Source organism: Lathyrus oleraceus, chromosome 7 (assembly GCF_024323335.1).
Source record: "Lathyrus oleraceus cultivar Zhongwan6 chromosome 7, CAAS_Psat_ZW6_1.0, whole genome shotgun sequence".
Taxonomy (NCBI): Eukaryota; Viridiplantae; Streptophyta; class Magnoliopsida; order Fabales; family Fabaceae; genus Lathyrus; species Lathyrus oleraceus.
The window spans coordinates 266,505,996-266,510,445 of NC_066585.1; positions in this window are offsets into that span (position 1 = coordinate 266,505,996).

The window sequence follows — 4,450 nt, forward strand, 5'->3', positions numbered from 1 at the left end:
TTAAAATAACACTGCCATTCTTTCTAATTTTAAATTATACACTTAACTTCTCCTGAAATTTATTAAAACATCACTAATACCTCTTCTAATTTTTAGTGATAGACAAAAACCGTTAATATATATGACATTTATCTATAAATTTTTGTTTGTAACCAAAATATTTTATTAATATATCTAATAGTTTAAAAAATTAATGTATATTTTAAAATTGAAGGAGTGTCGGTGCTTTCTTAACATACATGTATTTCCCCCTCTTTTTACTATTCCTTCTTTTATGAGGAAAGTATACGCAAGTTCTACAAATTAAAAAAAAAATCATTTTTAATAGGACACTATCTTGAATTGTACTCAATAAAAAAAAAGTGTTAGGTAGAATTCGTAGTCTTATTAAAAATACAGTGCAGATAAAGACAGGCTTGAATGTATTTCACGTCAGTTAAGCGATGCTTCGATTGTCTAAATAGAACTACTTATGGGGCAATATTTTCTACTCTTGAAAAGAAACCATTTAACAGGAATTGTCGCTTTCGCGTATTCAGAACCAAGTTTACCCTTAAATTAAGGCATTTTATTGTCACTTATAAAAGGTGCGCAGAACGCTAAAGTAGTAAATCTATTTTTAAGAAATAAGACTCGTAAGCTTAGTTGAAAAGTGATTTTGATTCGAAAAGTTTACCCAAGGAGTTTCCTGATTTTAAATCTATCAACGCGTCCGAAAACAGTTTCAAAAATCGTTTTTCCTTAAAGTGATAAAAATTCCTAGTTAACTAAGACAGGGTGATTTTGCACTCCTTGAGTAGTTAAAATTAACCAAGTTTGTTTCAGAAAAACTCGAATTAAAAATCAAAACAGTCCCTAAAGCATTTCTGCAGATGCAATATGTAAAACATCTCTTTAACCGCGATCCTTACATTCTAACCTTTGAAAGATTTAGCTAGACATGATAATGCAAACAAATACAACGATATTGAACATGTTGAAAATAAGTTTAGAATGTAAGGCGTGAAGAACAAGTAAAGCGTGTAAAACAATTAAAACGAACAATAAAGATAATGGCGAGAAAATTAAATAAAGTAAAGCATGACAAGGAATTAAATAAAGTAAAATATGACAAGAAATTAAATAAAGTAAGACATGGCAAGTAAAATAAAAAGGTGATTAAATTAGAACCTGCTCCAAACGGAGGCTTTAAATTTGGTACAAGGAAGTAAATAAACCTTTGACTTTGAAAATAAAGACGACAGCAAAATCAAAGTGCTCCAACTCAATCTCACTAAGGTGCGACAACCCCTCGATGTGACGGATCACCGCTTTTACAGATGATAATATAGTCTTAGTATTGTAAACTAAGTTGGATCATTTGGAAATGAACTAGAAAGACCTATTTATAGAGGAACTCAACAGCATGCAAAGACCAGGATGCCCTTCAGCTTCTCTTTAGTGGGAACGTGAAATGCAAAGATGGCGCCCGCCACCCCTCTATAGTGCTCGCCATGTGAGTAAATGGGGAAGTTCATGGGATCGTGGTAGTTTCCTCCTGGTTGAGGGCTGATGTGTCATGGCTTCTCCTATAGCGGCCGCCATGTAGAACGCCATGAGTACAATTTTTGCCGAAAACCCTAATTTCATGGTCTTTTTGCTTCGTTTCTTTTAAAAAGGTCCTGAAAGAGCTAAATACCTGAAAACAACACAAAAGAAAGCATAACACAAGCAAAATTATAATAAAGACCTAAAAAACATGTGAAATCCGATTCAAAAATGCGGTGTGATTCAGTGTGATCACTCCTATCCATCAGATCTTCCCTCCACGTTCTAATCTTGATCATCCAATGTGATTACCACGTATGCCACGCGTTTGACTCAAGTGTTGGTCGAATGCGCGCTTCTGGCCATCGAATTCACCACCTCAATTAATGAGGGAGATCTGATGGGCCTTGTTTTTTTTATTTTCTTTTTAATTTCTAATTTTATGTTTAATTGCTTTATTTTGTTTAATTCATAATAATTTCATTTTTAATCCAAAAAATATGGAACTTTCACCAAAAATCTTTAAATATTTTTTCCTTTCATTTTATGAATTAAAATCATTTTTTGGATTAATTTTGATATTTTTCATGAATTAAATGTTTTTGTACATATTTTAAATTGTTTAAAAATACTTCTGACTTTTCAAAAATCATGAAATTTTTTGTCTAAGGTCTTTTGACCTTGTTTGACCTAGGATAAATCTCTTGGCCATTTATTTGGTGTTTTGAAGAGATTTTAGGTTTTGACCAAATTAAATTGAACTTTGATGCATTTTAAATTGATTTTTTTAATTGATTAAATATGTAAAAATTATGTTGAGCCATTGTTATGGTCTTGTGATGTTTGACTATTTGTTTGGACCTTGGTCAAGGTTGATTTGACTTTTGTTGGATTAAAATCATTGGATTTAGGGGATTGATGAAATGTATATTTCATCTCCCAAAATGAATGAATAATTTGATAAAATTCCTCCCATGACCAATTTGTGTTTCTCTCATTCTCTTCCCTCTTCATCTTCATCCCTATTCTTTCCCATTTCTTTCATTGACCAATGAAATCTCAAATGTCCTAAGGCTAATTGGTTTATCAATGGGCTTGTGTCAGATGAACCAATACAAGTATGGATGAGATAGGTCCATCCCTCTTGATCTTTTCTTTTAGTGTATGGTATGTTTTAGGAGTTTGGTTCATTGTACCAAATCTCTAACATGTATTAACACCTAAATTTTTATTGTCTGGTCTCAGATAGTTGTGACTTCTACATAAGTCTAATTATGATTGCTTAACATAGAGCTAAATTTAACCCTAAAGGCATAGCATTCTAGTAAGTGAGATTGTAAGTCTATCATCCTTCATGGTATTGTGTGAAAACTTGGCCTTTTTTCCTTCCTATGGAAGATGTCTTGGTTCAAGGATCCATGCTTGTGAATGGATGGTTGAGTGTTCTCCAAAGAATGACTTAATCAATTAAAAAGCAAAACACCACTAACACTTAACTAACATTTGACTAACTCTTATTAATATTGCTTTACTTTCAAGTCATTTATCTTATGCAATTTAATTTTCAGTCATTTATCATTCATTGTCATTTACATTTCCTTTAATTTGTTTATGTTTATGCCATTTCACTTTGCTCATTTGAGCCATATCTTATGATTGTATATATTTGTTTGTGCATTTTGATTTTGTTTATGGTCTTAGGACCTTAAAACACTTAATAAACAACAAAATCCCTAAAAAATGTTTGGTGGACTGTTGATCTAGATCTGAACTTTTGGACTTAGAATTAGGCAACATTCCATATGCAAAAGGACTTGGTCAATGCCAACATTTTTTATAGAAAGTTATTGTGAACTAAGCCTTCATCTGATGCAAGTCTTGGGATTGGTTTGAATTCATCTGCTACTTTGTCTTGGTGCTAATTGTTATTTTGATCTTGTGTCTAATACTTTCTTCTGAGTTGATCAAGGAATATTTCATCTGATACATGAGAAGACAAATAAGACTGCTAGCTATGGGAATTATTTGCTTGGATTTGGCTATCTTTATTTGATGCCTTGACCTTCATGATGTCTGAGATAACTAATTGCTTGTTGATTATTGTTTGATTCAAAGTCTAAAGGAAAATGGGTTTTTATATGACATTCTTGTATGTTGGATTACATCTCATTGGTCAGATCTTTTCAACTCTTAACTTTTAATTTTATGTTTAGGATAGCCTCTTCATCTCCTCCTACTTCTTAAATTTCAAAATCTCTCCCCCTTTCCAAAAACTTTCTTTGCCTGTGATTTCAAACTTAGACCTTATTTTAAGTTGAAACTTTGGCCTTATGCCATTGAATTTTTGAAGTACTTTTTCTTAAATCAAACTTGTAAATAAATTTAATCATATTGACTTAAAATTTCAAAAGACAAAAAGAACTAACAACCCCAGTCAAACCTTTGGCCCCTTTGTGCCCTTTTAGAGCAACACATTTGTGAAAGACATACCACATATTCATCTAAAATCTTAAGGTGATAGGTGAGTGAGTTCTCTTACTTATAAATGCTCAAGTCTTCATATTTTCAACCAATGTAAAACTATTACTCACACTAATCACACTTGGTAAATTCTCAACAAAACCTGAGAGAGTGTATTGAAAAGATTGCAAGTTTCATATTAGTTAGATATAGAATATTTAAAAAATTTAGATGAAAAATGACATCTTTCATCTTACAAGGATTGAATTAAATCAAATTTTAATAGAATTAATGGTGAATTATTCTCAGATTTATGGTGTTTCGTTATACTTTCATATTTGTCTTTTGTGCTATATTAGCTTCCTCTTTGAGGGCTTTGTTTTTTTCTTTTCTTGATGGTGGTAACTAGGGGTGTGCAAAAAAACCGGTTATCCATAACCAAATTGGTATCCAAATTGATCCA